The sequence below is a fragment of the Salvelinus fontinalis genome, chromosome 14, assembly GCF_029448725.1.
Source record: "Salvelinus fontinalis isolate EN_2023a chromosome 14, ASM2944872v1, whole genome shotgun sequence".
Taxonomy (NCBI): Eukaryota; Metazoa; Chordata; class Actinopteri; order Salmoniformes; family Salmonidae; genus Salvelinus; species Salvelinus fontinalis.
In genome coordinates this window covers 19,557,756-19,576,963 of record NC_074678.1, presented here as the reverse complement: position 1 = coordinate 19,576,963, position 19,208 = coordinate 19,557,756, and the positions used below count along the sequence as shown (strand labels likewise).

The 19,208-nt window shown below is 44.2% G+C and overlaps 1 non-coding gene across 1 annotated transcript; it reads left to right on the top strand.

The window, feature by feature from the left end:
• The first annotated feature begins 6,449 nt into the window (after nt 1-6,449).
• trnaa-ugc (transfer RNA alanine (anticodon UGC)) lies at nt 6,450-6,525 on the top strand. Its single transcript has one exon. It is a non-coding gene; the product is annotated as a tRNA-Ala (tRNA).
• The last annotated feature ends 12,683 nt before the right edge of the window (nt 6,526-19,208 follow it).

The window sequence follows — 19,208 nt, the reverse complement described above, 5'->3', positions numbered from 1 at the left end:
GATACGGGGTGGGTGCACAAGCACTTGCACTACAAAAGGCCTCTTGGCAGAGGCACTGGTACACTCAAATACATTGAGGCTTCACTAGCATGACCATCTAATGATTACCACTGGATATTGCATGACTTTGAGGTGACAGGGAGGAAGGGCAAGCCATGGCTGGTGCATTCCAGCCAGAATGGATGAAGTGAGAGTCTAGGTGTGCCTCCGAGTCTGCCAGTCTGCCCGTCAACCCTGGTAACACAGAGAGACTGGCAGCCGTGCCAAAACATCCTCTCCCTTCCATCCATCCACCCTTCTTCTCCAAACTCTAACATCTTCCTATCCATAGCAGAGAGAGTGCCAGGGCATCAGACCTTCCCACACAACAGGGCAGACCCTTCTTCACGCCATCCTTACAGCATATAATGGACAACAGACCCTGCCAACACACAGATCTGCTGTTGTAAGTAATACAACTTCAGGGAAGCCTGTCAGTTAAAATGCCTGCTCAAGACTTCAGTAGATACTAAGTTACTGCTCTATATTATAGGCCAAATCGTTCGTACGCCGCAGTCGTTTTGTGAGAGACCTATTTTTGGGATGCCTCATGGTCTGACGAACACCGCTCTAGCTCTGTCACCTTTCACCATAGATGCGGAAGCCGTGGATTAAGACACAGCCCATGCAATAAAAAAACAGATGCAATGTATCTCTACTTTAAACTGAAGGATTTAGATTTGCTATTTTATTATGTTAATTCAATTACCGTGGCGGCTAAGGGTTTACTTACCACCCCGCGCTCAGGAAAATAACTCTCCCTGATTTGTGTTCAAGTGAGGGAGGTTGTGTCTGTCTGTAGGAGAAAGAGAGAGAGAGAGAGAGACGGACGGACGGACGGAAAAAGCCCTGACCCAGGGTCGTTAGTCCGCCTCGTTAGCAGCCTGCCCTACATGTTTCCATCGGCCAGCGAGCTGCGGGAGGTCAATTGCTGTTAAATTACTGGCCTTGGCTGGGAAAACATCGACCACATAATTAGTTTACTCTCTCCGTCCAGATGATTAACTTTTCTGAGAAACACTCAAGTGCCCACAGCTCCAACACCGCAATTAGTCCAGTTAGTGTTCTGGATGGAGTCCTGGAGGCTGGGACGGGTTATTACCAGTGGTGGTCGATGCCGTTTAAGACGAGGGAGGACGGCCTGGAGGCTGGGACGGGTTATTACCAGTGGTAGTCGGTGCCGTTTAAGATGAGGGAGGACGGCCTGGAGGCTGGGACGGGTTATTACCAGTGGTGGTCGGTGCCGTTTAAGACGAGGGAGGACGGCCTGGAGGCTGGGACGTGTTATTACCAGTGGTGGTCGGTGCCGTTTAAGATGAGGGAGGACGGCCTGGAGGCTGGGACGGGTTATTACCAGTGGTGGTCGGTGCCGTTTAAGACGAGGGAGGACGGCCTGGAGGCTGGGACGGGTTCTTACCAGTGGTAGTCGGTGCCGTTTAAGACGAGGGAGGACGGCCTGGAGGCTGGGACGGGTTATTACCAGTGGTGGTCGGTGCCGTTTAAGACGAGGGAGGACGGCCTGGAGGCTGGGACGGGTTATTACCAGTGGTGGTCGGTGCCGTTTAAGACGAGGGAGGACGGCCTGGAGGCTGGGACGGGTTATTACCAGTGGTGGTCGGTGCCGTTTAAGACGAAGGAGGATGGCCTGGAGGCTGTGACGGGTTTTTACCAGTGGTGGTCGGTGCCGTTTAAGACGAGGGAGGACGGCCTGGAGGCTGGGACGGGTTATTACCAGTGGTGGTCGGTGCCGTTTAAGACGAAGGAGGATGGCCTGGAGGCTGTGACGGGTTTTTACCAGTGGTGGTCGCTGCCGTTTAAGATGAGGGAGGACGATGTTTCTTTATGAGCATGGCCTTATTTCTATTACAGCATATTGAATGACTGTCATTCATATTCCATTCACCCAGTTCAATGTAACATCAATAGGTTTAGGCTACTACATGATACTCCAATTTGACCTATACCCATCATGAGGTTGCTACAACCTAGCCTACAACTAAACGTTTATGACGTAGGTACACAGGTTGAGAGACAAATTTGATTAATCAAGGTTGCAGACAGTTACACGTTCAATACCGCCTTGCACACTTAGTGGAACAGTGGAACGTTTTGCTACTAAAAAGAGAGTTTCTATACAGACAACTTCATGTAGGTCTCTCCCCATTTCATTCTGTTTGCTTCCATTTAAGAAATGTTTTCCAACAGAATCATCAGAATGAATACACCCCTGATCACCCACACACAGTTTACAATCATAGCAGGCCCATTCAGCATCATCACTTTGCTCGTTGTATAACTCCTTCTCACATCTACGCGCTCTCCTCCTCTCACCTTTTCCCTTCGCTTGTGGACATCAGTGCACAACACAATAGCTGTCTGTGACCAGGCACAAAAACCTCTCCAAGCCAAACCTTCATACCGCTAACTGCTAATCGTTACACAGCCTACATCAACAAACTAGAATTTACGCATTAGTTAATCTGTGTACAATCACGCAGTACAGTGTACAGCAAGCAGTTTAGCAGTTACGCCGATGGGCCCCGGTGGCAATAAATTAATAAAACCGAAAGCTTACATTGTTGGATAGCCTTGGCCAGCTAGCTAGCAAAAATTGTATTCCTCTCTGTTTGAGTCAGGCTGCTGAGTAGGCTAATTAGCTACACTAGCTAAGTAAGTGAACAATAAACTGATAATAAAAAAAAAATACATCAAAATATAGCTAGCTCTCTCTCTGTTGCTTCTTGTAAAAAAGGGTTAAAAACTGTTCAACTATTGTCTCTCTCTCTGTTTTTGTCAACTACTCACCACACTTTATGCACTGCAGTGCTAGCTAGCTGTAGCTTATGCTTTCAGCACTAGAATCATTCTTTGATCCTTTGATTTGATGGAACACATGTTAGTTCATACTGCTCTGATAGGTTGGAGGACGTCCTCCAGAAGTCGTGATAATTACTGTGTAAGTGTAACGGCAGCCTTCCTCCTCTTCACGAGAAGAGGTGTAGCAGGGATCGGACCAAGACGCAGCGTAGCTCGTGTTCAACATGTTTTTAATAAACAAGACGAAACTGTGAACACTTACAACTAACAAAATAACAAACGTGGCAAACTGAAACAGCCCTATCTGGTGCAGAGAAAACACAGAGACAGGAAACAACCACCCACAATCCCCAACACAAAACAAGCCACCTATATATGATTCCCAATCAGAGACAACACAAAACATCTGCCACTGATTGAGAACCATATTAGGCCAAACATAGAAACAGACAAACTAGACACACAACATAGAATGCCCACCCAGGTCACGTCCTGACCAACACTAAAACAAGCAAAACACACACGAACTATGGTCAGAACGTGACAGTAAGTCTATGGAAGGGGTGAGAACAATGAGCATTCTATGCTTTGTATTAAAGTCAATGTACCCATAGGGGGACAGAAAATAGCTGTCCTCAGGCCACACCAAGGTGCTACCCTAGAGGGTGCTGTTGAGACTACTGTAGACCTTCTGTGAGGACAGATGCTGGGAGATGAGAAGCAAGTACAGGTAGTGAATATTTAATAAATAATAGACATGAAACAAAACGCGGACAGCGACTGAACAGGGGAAACATAACGACATTAATGCTGACACGGGGATGTAACTGAGGAATAGACAGATATAAAGGAGGCAATCAATAATGTGAAGGAGTCCAGGTGAGTTCAATGAAGCGCTGATGCACGTAACAATGGTGACAGGTGTGCGTAATGATGGGCCGCCTAGCGTCCTCGAGCGCCAGAAAGGGGGAGCGGGAGCAGGCGTGACACCTTCATTGCAAAACAGTGTGTTTTAATCAGTTATTTGGTGACGTGAATATATTTAGTATAGTTTTATCTAAAAGGGATAACTTTTTTAATGTTTCACTATTTATATTTTTATGAAATTCACTGAGTAGGATGGTCCTCCCCTTCTTCCCTTGAGGAGCCTCCACTGGTTATTATACTGATACAGGACTGCACACAACACTGGGGGTCAGCAGGTTGATAAAATAGTATAGTACACACAGCACCAGGCCCGCTTCTGTTCACTGGAAAAAACAAGGAGGGACACAAGTTGGCACAGGAGAAAAGAACAGTGATACCTTATCTATTCCAAACCCTAAGCTGACATTCTGTGGGTGTGAGGCTATGGGTAAGAGGTTTTTCCAGGAAAATTGTGGAAATATAAATGAAAGATGATGAACTGCTACTTTTAGTAAGTCTCCTCAGTATGTTGGAGATGTGCAGTCCAGATGCCCAGAAAGAACACTGCTCTGTCTCCGCTGAGTAATGTCAAGCAATAAAAGGATACTGCATAGACTTTACATGACTGTAGCGTGTCCCCGAGCTGCTCCGGGTCGTTCTACTTTAGCTCCTACTGTTCATAATTTGTGCATTAGGACTGGAGATCATTAACTGTGGAGTGAGAGGCATGCAGCCATGTATCATACCCTCTAAAAGCCACACAGTCTGGCACTACAGAGGTACATCAATCTGGGAGGGGAGGATGGATATTTGACAACTGAACACAATTAATTTCTACATGCATGGACAATAGATGTTATCCTATCAGTCATACATGTTGATCAGTAAAAGGGCTAGATATTGGCACAGGGTTTCTGCCTAATGTGCTGATTGTGTGATGGCTGATACATGAAGATGAGATGAGAGATGGAGCCGCTATGAGTGAGAAGAGGTCAAGTATTGTGAGCTGGGAGCAAAGAGGGAGAGAGAAAGAGCTGGCCAGACGAGCGTCGTCACCCCAAGAGTAGAGAGGTGTTATGAGAGGAGACAGGCAGTAAGTGTCTGCTGTTCAGGGTCACAGAACACACCACACACACTTAGAAGCCATGTCTCAACTCTAACCCATACAAGCCCTCACCTCTGTTTTAGCAATGCCAGTGTTAGAAACACTCACCTGTATTGTTAGCACTGAAATATAAAACTGTTCATCAATGACTTTCAAATACTGCCTCATAGATTTATCAAGTGCCCCTAAAATACTTTTCAGTCATTCAAACTCCTCCTCAACCAGACCAGTTGAGTAATCTACCGAGCTTCACTCTAGTCAATATAACTTGAGGTTACTCCTAGTTCACTCCTCTGTATAGTCCACCTCCCTCCTGTCATCCATACTAGAATTATCACTAATAATAGTCTAGCCAAGAGAAATACACTAACAGAGTAGAGACACAAGATAAGAGAGGGATGGTGAATAAAAAAATGGGAGCAAGTGTAGATTTAAAGATGGGATAAAGAGGGCAGGAATATTTTAGGAGAGTGAGAACAAAGGAGAGAGAGAGACAGCAGAGGTGAACAAATGCCTCCGGGTGATGAAGCAGGCTGTGAGGGCGGAGTGTGTGTATTTGAGGCTGTGTGTATGTGTGCTGGGAGTATGCTCTCAGCTGTTAAAGTCCAAAGCAGCAATTAGAAGAGCAGCAGTCGAGGTAGATGTTCTTCCAGACAACAGGGTAGATGTTCTTCCAGACAACAGGATAGATGTTCTTCCAGACAACAGGGTAGATGTTCTTCCAGACAACAGGGTAGATGTTCTTCCAGACAACAGGGTAGATGTTCTTCCAGACAACAGGGTAGGTGTTCTTCCAGACAACAGGGTAGGTGTTCTTCCAGACAACAGGGTAGATGTTCTTCCAGACAACAGGGTAGATGTTCTTCCAGACAACAGGGTAGATGTTCTTCCAGACAACAGGGTAGATGTTCTTCCAGACAACAGGGTAGTTGTTCTTCCAGACAACAGGGTAGATGTTCTTCCAGACAACAGGGTAGATGTTCTTCCAGACAACAGGGTAGATGTTCTTCCAGACAACAGGGTAGATGTTCTTCCAGACAACAGGGTAGATGTTCTTCCAGACAACAGGGTAGATGTTCTTCCAGACAACAGGGTAGGTGTTCTTCCAGACAACAGGGTAGATGTTCTTCCAGACAACAGGGTAGGTGTTCTTCCAGACAACAGGGTAGATGTTCTTCCAGAAAACAGGGTAGATGTTCTTCTAGACAACAGGGTAGATGTTCTTCCAGACAACAGGGTAGATGTTCTTCCAGACAACAGGGTAGATGTTCTTCCAGACAACAGGGTAGATGTTCTTCCAGACAACAGGGTAGATGTTCTTCCAGACAACAGGGTAGATGTTCTTCCAGACAACAGGGTAGATGTTCTTCCAGACAACAGGGTAGATGTTCTTCCAGACAACAGGGTAGATGTTCTTCTAGACAACAGGGTAGATGTTCTTCTAGACAACAGGGTAGATGTTCTTCCAGACAACAGGGTAGATGTTCTTCCAGACAACAGGGTAGATGTTCTTCCAGACAACAGGATAGATGTTCTTCCAGACAACAGGGTAGATGTTCTTCCAGACAACAGGGTAGATGTTGGCCCCGTGTGGCTCAGTTGGTAGAGCATGGCGCTTGCAACGCCAGGGTTGTGGGTTCGATTCCCACGGGGGGCCAGTACAAAAAAAAGTATGAATGTATGTACTTGTAAGTCGCTCTGGATAAGAGTGTCTGCTAAATGACGTAAATGTAATGTTCTTCCAGACTACAGGGTAGATGTTCTTCCAGACTACAGGGTAGATGGGGTAGACAACAGGGTAGATGTTCTTCCAGACAACAGGGTAGATGTTCTTCCAGAAAACAGGGTAGATGTTCTTCCAGACAACAGGGTAGATGTTCTTCCAGACAACAGGGTAGATGTTCTTCCAGACAACAGGGTAGATGTTCTTCCAGACAACAGGGTAGATGTTCTTCCAGACAACAGGGTAGATGTTCTTCCAGACAACAGGGTAGATGTTCTTCCAGACAACAGGGTAGATGTTCTTCCAGACAACGGGGTAGATGTTCTTCCAGACAACAGGGTAGATGTTCTTCTAGACAACAGGGTAGATGTTCTTCCAGACAACAGGGTAGGTGTTCTTCTAGACAACAGGGTAGGTGTTCTTCCAGACAACAGGGTAGATGTTCTTCCAGACAACAGGGTAGATGTTCTTCCAGACAACAGGGTAGATGTTCTTCCAGACAACAGGGTAGGTGTTCTTCCAGACAACAGGGTAGATGTTCTTCCAGACAACAGGGTAGATGTTCTTCCAGACAACAGGGTAGATGTTCTTCCAGACAACAGGGTAGATGTTCTTCCAGACAACAGGGTAGATGTTCTTCCAGACAACAGGGTAGATGTTCTTCCAGACAACAGGGTAGGTGTTCTTCCAGACAACAGGGTAGATGTTCTTCCAGACAACAGGGTAGATGTTCCTCCAGAAAACAGAGAGGTTTCTCTTTCTTATCATTATCCTCAGTCCTCCCACCTGCCTTACCCTGACTCAACCCCCCTCTCTTCCCCTCTCACTCACTCTGTCTCTCTCTCTTTATTACCTCTCCTATGACCACACACATCTCTCTCCACCCCTGTCCTCTCTTTTTCTCTCTCTCTCTCCCTTCCTCTCCTCCTCCTCTCCCTCTCACCACCTGACACACTGTCAGATTCCCCCTTTTCACTTCACGTTCACAGTCACCACATCCCTCTTGTCCTCTCCTCCCTCCTCTCTTATCTCTCTGAATATTTTTCACCCTCCCTCCCTCCCTCACTCTGTTAGTCTATCACTCTGTTCCTCATTAAACCGTTATACAGAGGGCACTTCCTATGAACTTCCTGTGTGTGTGTTTTCTTACAGGGTAATCCCTGCCTTCACCTCACAAAAAAGATACACACACTTACACACACTTACACACTCACGCACACACACTTTTGGAGAGTGGCTACAGCAAACAGAGAAGTGGAAATTAATGTCAGTTCATTATACTGACAATGCAGCAGGACTAAATATTTTACAAGATTCTCTTTTTCTTGACAGTAGAAATGCTAATGTTCACTTTTAAAATTAAAGAGAAAGGAAATGTCTGGAAAAAATGAAAATAGCTGCCTATCTTCCCTGACCCTGCTATCTTCAATTATCTCCTTCAACAATCACAGGTTAAGTATAAAGACTCATATTTGGACTGTGGCCAGAGGGTTCATGGTAATCTTCATTGTGTGATACAAACACAATTATCTACTAGAGACCAGGTTATAGCCCTGCACTTTCCAGCACATTAACACACACACACTCACTATCTCCCGTCACAGCCCTTTTGTGACCCAGAGGTCAAACAGAGGTGCTAACCTCAACCCTGACCCCTGACCCCTACCCAAACCAGAGATAGGAGACCCTCAGGGAGATCAACAGGACAACAAACACACAGACTAGTACAACATGGTTCTATGCTATGTGCTCTAAAGCTAAAACCACAGTTTAGGTTCGTCCTGTGTTATTCTTTCTCACTGGCTACGTCGTGTAAATAGGATCATTTTGGTCATAAAGTCAGTCTTGTCTAAAACAGAGTTTGGAAAATGGCATGCGTCGCAACGGGTAAATGAAGGTTGGGTTTTGATTTCCCAATAACATGGGGTGAACAGCTGCAGCGATTGCTCTCTATCCAATAGAATAGACAGTGAGACAGACCTGCCCAGCAGCCCGACTTTGTTTACACAAGACAATACATCGCACATTTTTTGGTTACTTGAGAAATACTGCACCAAACACCTTAGTTAGATGTAAAATTGCACAACTCAAACATCTGACAAAAAACTCAAAATTATTTACAGATTTCTTGAGTTATCTTAGATTCATTCTGGGGATTTTGAGGAAGTGAAATAGGCTTCCGCGTGCGTCTACAGTGTCTCATGGGGGACAAATATCATTAACCAAATGCAGAATAGGTCAGGAAACACACCTCCAAGACTGAAATCTCGTTTTTCTAATGAGCAAGAGAAAAACACATGTGCCAATCGATGTGTTTAGTGGCTCTTTAAAACAATGTGGATGTCTGGATACAACCAGCAACCTGAATTCTACTTGCATTAATATGTAGGATGTTACTCTGCCCTGACTGAGAGGCCTGCAGGTTCTGAGCTGAGGCTTTGAGGCCATTCGTAGTTCTCTCACGTCTCACACCTCCACAACCACAGAAACCCCGGAGATTTGTATCGCTCAACCTCCAGACCCACACACACCTATGCCGCACCTGCTGTTACCCGGGCAACTGAGCAGGTGCTGCCCTTACTCCCCTGACAGTCACACGCACGCACGCACGCACGCACGCACACACACACACACACACACACACACAAGTACACACTAGGTAGCTATGCGATTGTTTACCTGGGACTCCTCCCCTAGAGAGCCAGTTTGACCAGAAAGGTAGATCCACCTGGAACACTTCCAATCAGGTGACCTTCAGGAGACCTGAGGACAGGAGGACAGAGCAGCAGCCCAACCAACAGACAATAGCACAGAGAAGCTCCCTTAGTTTCTCTTTCGGGTACACTATTTGTTTGTATATAAATTATTTGAATATCATGATTTGAATCAGATATACAAAAATATTCCCAGACTCTTTTCCCTGACCCAATTGGAGTGTTTGCTCTGTATGCAAACACATATGCATCAGATTATCATAGAACATACTTTAAAGAAACAATGTCTTTCTGTCGACTATAGAATCACTGGGACGGAAACAAAAGGCATCTCTTCTCATTATAGGATGTAAAACAGACACATCTCGATTCTCCATCAATGTCTAGCTATCAGATGGACTGCTAGACACACACACACATAAAGTTAATCTGGCCATTGTTATTCATTAGGAATGTCTCTTATCAGTAGGTAATCCCTGACCTCTGACCTTTCTGTCAAATAGATTAACTCATTGGCTCTGATTGGAGGTCTCACGTCGTAACCTCAAGTTCATTATGCACTGTCCTGTTGGCTAATTTGATTTTGTGAGCCAACAAATGGCTACATAAGATAATAATCAATCAGCTAAAATAATACTGAATTACAATGTATTAATGAATGAAAATATTGTGCTCTGAAACATTGGCCATTCGAAAAATGGGAGGGGCATTAGAAACAATACCGTGAGGAATAAAACATAATCACTGTTGGATAGATTTAAGCAAGACCCCTCTATAATTGAGCAAGTACTATTGTACGGTTTTTGAATGCAATAATGATATTAATTGACCCCATCCTAGTGCTTTCATCCGTTTCATATTCCCATTTCCAAAGCCATGATGTAGCAGGTGTATTCAGACAGCTGCTATAACTGTCACACCCTGATCTGTTTCACCTGTCTTGTGATTGTCTCCCCCCCCACCAGGTGTCTCCCATTACCTCATGTGTATTTATACCTGCGTTTTCTGTTTGTCTGTTTGCCAGTTCGTCTTGTCCTGTCAAGTCCTACCAGCGTGTTCCCGTGTTTCCTGTGCTCTAGTTTTTGCTTTTCCTAGTCTTCCCAGATCTGACCTTTCTGCCTGTCCTGATCCTGATCCTGATCCTGATCCTGATCCTGATCCTGATCCTGATCCTGATCCTGCCGTTCTGTACCTGCTTGACTCTGATTTGATTATGACTCTTTGCTTGCCTTGACCTACCAATTGCCTGCCCCTTGTACAGAAATAAGCTCTGAGACTCGTACTATATGCCTCCTGTGTCTGCATCTGGGTCTTAGCCTGAGCCGTGAAAATAACTCACTGAGGGTGATGGAGGATAGAACACACACACACACACACACACACACACACTGGAGGAAGCAGACTCTCAGAGCAGTTAAATATATACCTGACACACACACAAAATACCTTCTTGCAGAGGGAAGCAGCCAGAAATTGAATTTATGATGAGGTTATATTTAGGGTTGGTAACGCTATATGAGTAATGGAATCAGGGGAGGATTCATTATCTAACACATTATGATTTAATCAAACTCACCTAAATTATATTCATTTTTCTCTGACAGAAGGCTAATTCATCTCTGGCCTTTGTGTGTGAGAGGGGAGCGGTGTTACGGTGAAATGGCTCCCCTCTGGCTGACAGGGCCTGGCCAGATTGGTATTTAATGTCTCTGAAGGTGAGAGAGGGGCTTCTCATATTAATGACCAGTGACCAGGGGGCCTGTTCATCTTTTCAGAGTTTCTCTCTCTCTCTCAGTGCAAGGAACCATTGTTTTTTTGTAACACGCTGAAACTCCACTCATGCATATCCACTCAAACGCAGTACTGCAGGAGCAACCTAGTGCAATAAGATATCCATTCTGCGAGGGAGGATGTGAGACTCTGTAAACCACTGTATTCTAACATGGATGTCATCAGAGCAGACGCTGAAATACCCTCACCTGTGAATGTGCTTAAACACTCCAAAACGTTTCTAGCAGGTCTGGTCAGTTTCCACTGTAGGCCATTGTGTTGAGGAGAACCAGATCTATTACTTCATTACAACTGCCAATAAATGTTTACATATTGTTACATACACCATAATCAGCATTATAAACCATTGTCTGCTGGCTATGTACAGTATAGCACTGCCTGTGTTTAAGCTGCTGTTGGTGCATACCTCATTGGGAAGTACACTTAGCAAGGGAAACAGTGTTTCAGTAATGTAAATGAGGTAATCCAGGAGCGGTCTCTCCTCCTCTAACCCTCTCCTCCCCTCCTCTACTCCTCCTCTAGCCCGAGGCAGGGGTCTAGATCTGAGAAGAGCCATGGCCATGCTTTATGTTCATTTGAACCTCCACTGGCCAAACACAAGGCTGAATAGGAACCATATGTCCAGAGTGGAGAGGAGGGACGGACACAGGCTTTTCTTTATACTGTAGAGCCACGGTCTGAGAGACTGAGAAAAACTGTGGTAGGCTGAGGTAGGCCCTGGGGCTAGGGGGCAGAATTCGGAAGTTCAGATGTGTCACGCCCTGACCTTAGAGATCCTGTTTATGTCTCTATTTTGGTTTGGTCAGGGTGTGAGTTGGGGTGGGTATTCTATATTCTATTATTTGTATTTCTATGTTTTGGCCGGGTAGGGTTCTCAATCAGGGACAGCTGTCTATCGTTGTCTCTGATTGAGAACCATACTTAGGTATCCCTTTTTTCCACCTGTCTTTGTGGGAAGTTGACTTTGTTTAGGGCACATAGCCTTTAGCTCCACGGTTTGTTTTGTAGTGTTTATTGTTTTGTTCGGCGTCATTTTTCAAATAAATGAAAATATACGTTCACGACGCCGCACCTTGGTCCTCCTCCTTCAACAGCCGTGACAGGATGACTGATGTGCCCAAAGTAAACTGCCTGTTATTCAGGCCCAGAAGCTAGGATATGCATATAATTGGTAGTATTTGATAGAAAATACTCTGAAGTTTGTAGAACTGTTCAAATAATGTCTGTAAGTATAACATAACTTATATGGCAGGCAGAAACCTGAGGAGAATCCATCCGGATTTGTTTTTTATGTCACCACACATTGAAAATGCTTGTCTAAGGAAATCCTCACAGATTGCAGTTCCTATGGCTTCCACTAGATGTCAACAGTCTTTAGAAAGGGTTTCAGGCTTGTTTTTTGAAAAATGAGCTAGAATTTGTAGTTTTTCAAGGTGGCTCTTATTTTGACTGTAGTCTTGTGGCGCGTGTGGATGAGGGCGCGCACCTCGTTATTTATGTCCGCTATTGAACATACTACATTCCGTCTTCAATTCTATTGTTTATTTACATATTAGGGTACCTGAGGATTGATAAGAAACGTTGTTTGACTTGTTTGGACAAAGTTTATTGGTAACTTTTGGGATTCCTTTGTATGCATGTTGAACTAGTGGAACGGGTGGATTACTGAATCAAACACGCCAACTAAACATACTTTTTGGGGATATAAAGAAGGACTTTATCGAACAAAACAACCATTTGTTATGTAGCTGGGACCCTTGGGATTGCAAACAGAGGAAGATCTTCAAAGGTAAGTGATTTATTTAATCACTATTTCTGACTTTTGTGACACCTCTGCTGGTTTGGAAAATGTTTTTAATGATTTTGTATTGCAGGGCGCTGTCCTCAGAAATTCGCATGGTATACTTTCCCCGTAAAGCCTTTTTGAAATCTGACAAAACTGTTGGATTAACAAGAAGTTCACCTTTTAAACGATGTAAGACACTTGTATTTTCATGAACGTTTAATATTACGATTTTTGTATTTTGAATTTCGAGGTTGTCGAGGTGGGGCTCTTGCGGCACGCCTAGCCTAAATTAAACTACTGAGTAGAATCCTTGTTAGATCTCACTAAACTACGTTTGAGTTTGCTGATGACACAACAGTGTTAAGCCTGATCACTGACAACGATGAGACAGCCTATAGGGAGGAGGTCAGGGACCTGACCGTGTGGTTCATGGACAACAACCTCTCCCTCAACGTGATCAAGACGAATGAGATGATTGTGGACTACAGGAAAAGGAGGACCGAGCACACCCCCATTCTCATCGACGGGGCTGTAGTGGAGCAGGTTGAGAGTTTCAAGTTCCTTGAGGTCCACATCACCAACAAACTAACATGGTCCAAGCACACCAAGACAGTCGTGAAGAGGGCACAACCTATTCCCCCTCAGGAGACTGAAAAGATTTGGCATGGATCCTCAGATCCTCAAAAGGTTTTACAGCTTCACCATCGAGAGCATCCTAACGGGTTGCATCATTGCTTGGTAAGGCAACTGCTCGGCCTCCGACCGCAAGGCACTACAGAGGGTAGTGCGTACGGCCCAGTACATCACCAGGGCCAGGCATCCTGCCATCCAGGACCTCTATACCAGGCGGTGTCAGAGGAAGGCCCTAAAAAGACTCCAGCCACCCTACTCGTAAACTGTTCTCTCTGCTACTGCACGGCAAGCGGTACCTGAGCGCCAAGTCTAGGTCCAAGAGGCTCCTAAATAGCTTCTACCTCCAAGCCATAAGACTCCTGAATAGCTAATCAAATGGCTACCCAGGCTACTTGCATTGCAAGTAGGATCCATGGTTAATCTTATCCAGGATCCTTCAGAATTCTATAAGATCTTGTTAAGAATCGTCAAGGATCTTGATAGGATCCTAATGAATGTTCAGGCTTGCATGTGTACATGTGTGCATTCCCACTTGTGTGTGTAACTTGTCAGCCAGTTCAAGTAGCTCTTTACCCGCTCTCTCCCTCTCCCCATGATATCTAAAGAGCCTTACTGAAGACAAAGGAAAGAAGCAGCAACTTTGTTTGACAAGTGCTTTACTTTCTCATTTAATCATTATAATACATTAGTACTCAGAGCATCAACATCCATAAATACATCCATAAATACATCCATAAATATTGCCCTCATGAGACGCAGCCAGAGACTTAAAGGCCCAATGCAGCTCATTTTGTCTCAATTTCAAATCATTTCTGGGTAACAATTAAGTACCTTACTGTAATAGATTTCCATTAAAATGGGCAAAGATGGCTTTTTAGCAACAACAAAACATTCTCAAGCAAGAATTTTGGTAGGACCACTTTGTTATTGGTCTATTAACCGCGTAATGTTGATTTTCAACCGGTAGCTATAAGAAAATAACACTGATATAATTGTTTCACAATTTTACACTTTTACATTATGATACAAAATACAGGAAAACTGCATTTTGACTGCACTGGGCCTTTAATACTTTAATTAAGATAGTCTCTCTCTCAAAGGCAATACATTTCAATCTAATACGAGCAGTTTCGTGTGCGTGGATATTTTATGTGTTTGTGTGGTGTGTGTGCACGCATTTATCTGTGAATAGTTTATGTACAGGCTTTTAGGAGTGATTGTGCCGGACGTTCAGATTTGTGGGCAGTTTGTCTGTTCCCCACATCATTGTCTACACTCCTTACATTCCCACATGTCTTATACTAATTAAATCTATAGATTAGTTTAATTGTTTGGTCTAGTGCTCGGGCTGGGAGTTATCCATCTTGCATACACAGCAGAGTCAGACTCACTCTCTGTAATTGAAAGATTTCCCTGGAAGGTTTCCAGGCTCTAATGTGTTCGGTATTTGCAGCTCAGAGCTGTTTGCTTCTGTTTCCTTCGCACTTCCTCTACATCGGCCTTCCTCTCTGATTCATTATGGCCATCAGTCTTCTAAAGCCTTCTAAACTATTACTCTGAACACAGAACTATTGAGCATTAGAGACGATTGTTTCACAAACGCTGATTAGAATCGCTATGTGTTCCTGAAAACAGAGAGATTGCTGGGTAGGGTGTTTTATTGTACTCAGGGAAGTGTGTCTAATAGGAAAAGGACAATAATGTGATTATCACACATAATGGGAATACATACTCATCAGGTTTGTTTCATTTCATTTAATTCACGCAGCGCAAAAGGTAACTAGTATGCACGAGCGCCCACACACACCTACATACACGGACAGACACACTTTGTTAGCTTGAGATGTGGTGAAACAAGGCTGTCGAAATGGTGCCCATTATGAAAATGAAATGCCTCTTAACAATAGCGAGACAGTTAAGAAGGAAGTGGAATAGTCTACCTAAAGCAGCTCTGTGAAGCACATGGGTGAAACTTACAGCAACATGAGATCTAATGGAGGTTTACTTAACCACAACTATAAGCACAGTGTAATTATACCATTTTCATGTGATAATTCCATGTGTAGCAGTCATTCAGGCCACTATTTCCCCTGTCCTGTCACTGAAATGATTACCAGACTGAATGACAAACAGAAGAGAGTAACTGAATACTGTTTGTTTAGCTTAAGACAGAATTCATGCACTGAGCTGAACGAGTCCTCCTGAGAACTAAGTGAGTAGGAGCTTATTGTCAGAGAAAGTGAGTGAGACACACTCAGGTACACACACTCAGGTACACACACTCAGGTACACACACTCAGGTACACACACTCAGGTACACACACACACACACACACATACACACACACACACACACACACACACACACACACACACACACACACACACACACACACACACACACACACACACACACACACACACACACACACACACACACACACACACACACACACACACCTCCCTCCCTGTGAGAGTGAGAGTTTCACAGAGAGGGCAGCACCACTCAGCGACTACATGTGTAACCCATTTTACTTGCCTATGCCATGGGAAATACATTCCTTATTCTTAGACTCCAATTTCCATAAGATTAATTCTGGGAGAAATAATAACAAAACCGCCCAACTTGTTAATTGGTTCATATTTCAACGTTTTAACAACTGAGAATAAGGCGTCCGTTTTTTGGTAAGGAGAGACAGGTGTGACTTTTGGCTGGGAAGCACTGAGCACACAACTTGGTCCATAGTGAGTCCACACCTCTCTGAACCCCACTAAAAGAGAGAGGGGAACCCCTGGCTGAGTCTGTACCCCAAGGATTGGGCCCCTTTGAGGCCTGCTCACACACTCACACAGGCTTAATGTCAGGTTCTGACATATTCTCAGCTTCTGGATCTCTCTCTCATTCCCTCTCTCCTCCCTGGTCGGTGTGTGACACACACAGGCTTTTCTCTGAGCCTAGTCAGCAGTCATTACCAGCCTAGGTTTTACTGTATGCCCATGTCATTTCCCCTCCTGAATACAAGCCCTGGCACCCTAAGCCTTTCATTTCCGCCCCAGACCCCCAAACTTTGTTTTCCGATGATACTGGTTTGGTCTGGCCCTGGGGTATAGGGGTAGCCATAGCTGGTGGTTAGTTAGCTGTATGTAGGGCCTCAGTGTGTGTTTCTACAGGCCTTATGGTCAGTCTCAGCCTAAGCCTACGACAAACAACAGCCAGACCTCCCATTAGAGCTACAAATCCAGTCTGTGTGACAGAGGAGTGTTTTAAATCTAGTCTGTGTGACGGAGGATTGTTTTATATCCAGTCTGTGAGGCAGAGGATTGTTTCATATCCAGTCTGTGTGACAGAGGATTGTTTTATATCCAGTCTGTGTGACAAAGGATTGTTTTAAATCTAGTCTGTGTGACAGAGGATTGTTTTATATCCAGTCTGTGTGACAGAGGATTGTTTTAAATCTAGTCTGTGTGACAGAGGATTGTTTTATATCCAGTCTGTGTGACAGAGGATTGTTTCATATCCAGTCTGTGTGACAGAGGATTGTTTTATATCCAGTCTGTGTGACAGAGGATTGTTTCATATCCAGTCTGTGTGACAGAGGATTGTTTTATATCCAGTCTGTGTGACAGAGGATTGTTTCATATCCAGTCTGTGTGACAGAGGATTGTTTTATATCCAGTCTGTGTGACAGAGGATTGTTTCATATCCAGTCTGTGTGACAGAGGATTGTTTTATATCCAGTCTGTGTGACAGAGGATTGTTTCATATCCAGTCTGTGAGGCAGAGGATTGTTTTATATCTAGTCTGTGAGGTAGAGGATTGTTTTATATCCAGTCTGTGTGACAGAGGATTGTTTTATTTCCAGTCTGTGTGACGGATGATTGTTTTATATCCAGTCTGTGTGACAGAGGATTGTTTCATATCCAGTCTGTGAGGCAGAGGGTTGTTTTATATCTAGTCTGTGAGGCAGAGGATTGTTTTATTTCCAGTCTGTGTGACAGAAGATTGTTTTATTTCCAGTCTGTGTGACAGAAGATTGTTTTATTTCCAGTCTGTGAAGCAGAGGATTCTTTTATATCCAGTGTGTGAGGTAGAGGATTGTTTTATATCCAGTCTGTGAAGCAGAGGATTCTTTTATATCCAGTGTGTGAGGTAGAGGATTGTTTTATTTCCAGTCTGTGTGACAGAGGATTCTTTTATATCCAGTCTGTGAGGCATATGATTGTTTTATATCCAGTCTGTGAAGCAGAGTGTTGTTTTATGTCCAGTCTGTGAAGCAGAGGGTTGTTTTATTTCCAGTCTATGAGGCAGAGGATCGTTTTATATCCAGTCTATGAGGCAGAGGATCGTTTTATTTCCAGTCTATGAGGCAGAGGATCGTTTTATTTCCAGTCTATGAGGCAGAGGATCGTTTTATATCCAGTCTATGAGGCAGAGGATTGTTTTATATCCATTATGTATGGCGGAGGATTGTTTTATATCGTCTGTGTTGCAGAGTATTGTTTTATTTCCAGTCTGTGTGGCAGAGGATTGTTTTATATCGTCTGTGTTGCAGAGGATTGTTTTATTTCCAGTCTGTGTGGCAGGGGATTGTTTTATATCCAGTCTGTGTGACAGAGGATTGTTTCATATCCAGTCTGTGTGACAGAGGATTGTTTTATATCCAGTCTGTGTGACAGAGGATTGTTTTATATCCAGTCTGTGTGACAGAGGATTGTTTTATATCCAGTCTGTGTGACAGAGGATTGTTTCATATCCAGTCTGTGTGACAGAGGATTGTTTCATATCCAGTCTGTGTGACAGAGGATTGTTTCATATCCAGTCTGTGTGACAGAGGATTGTTTTATATCCAGTCTGTGTGACAGAGGATTGTTTTATATCCAGTCTGTGTGACAGAGGATTGTTTTATATCCAGTCTGTGAGACAGAGGATTGTTTTATATCCAGTCTGTGTGACAGAGGATTGTTTCAAGGGTAGATGGAGCTGCATATCCTAGAGGCACACAATTTACTCCCTCCCCCTCTCGCTTTCTCTTCTTTCTACAACAACTGTCTGCCCTCCTTTTGGTTCTTCACTTCATTTGTGTCTTTGTGTGGAGTGTCTGTGTGTGTTGTGGAATTTATTTTATATTTTATTAGGTGCTCCTATCCAGAGCAATTAGAGTTTAGTGCCTTGCTCAAGGACACGTCAACAGATGTATCACCTGGTCAGCTCAGGGATTCGACCCAGCAACATTACAGGCCCAATGCTCTTAAGAGCTAGGCTACCTGTAGCCCTAGTTAAACAGTGGCTACACTACCCTCTCACCAACAACTGTGTTAATGCAGCAGCGTGCACACATGCATACACACACACACACACACACACGTCATCAGCTCACAACATCTGGAGAAATTAGGAGCCACACAGAACTGAATTGTAGGATTTGCATCTCATTTTACTACTGTGTTTGAGATGGTGTGGGGTTTTTGGCCGATGATTACCTCCGTGTCACACAAAAACTGTCGTGAGGAAGACAGCATGGAATTGGCCCAGGTTTAGATGCACGTGACAACTTAATATACAGGATGCCTCCGCTCTCTCTCTGCTCTCTCTCGCTGACTCAATAGGAGGAGGTTCCCTTGGTTGTTCTGTAACACACACACACCCACACACAGACTCCAATGGATGACCTACAAAATGGTGGTCAAGACAGG